Here is a 249-nt window from a genome sequence, read left to right on the forward strand (position 1 = left end):
CTAAGTGATAGGTTGCAGTTTCATCCGATCTGATAAATTTGACACCTTGAACCTGACCCGGACGAGAACATCGGGTCTTTATATGGTAATATTTCAACCTGAGTTAAGTGATAGGTTGCAGTTTCATCCAATCTGATATATTTGACACCTTGAACCTGGCCCGGACGAGAACTTCGGGTCTGTATATGGTAATCTTGCAACCTGAGTTAAGTGATAGGTTACAGTTTCATCCGATCTGAAATATTTGAC

Source organism: Papaver somniferum, chromosome 6 (assembly GCF_003573695.1).
Source record: "Papaver somniferum cultivar HN1 chromosome 6, ASM357369v1, whole genome shotgun sequence".
In the NCBI taxonomy this organism is placed as follows: Eukaryota; Viridiplantae; Streptophyta; class Magnoliopsida; order Ranunculales; family Papaveraceae; genus Papaver; species Papaver somniferum.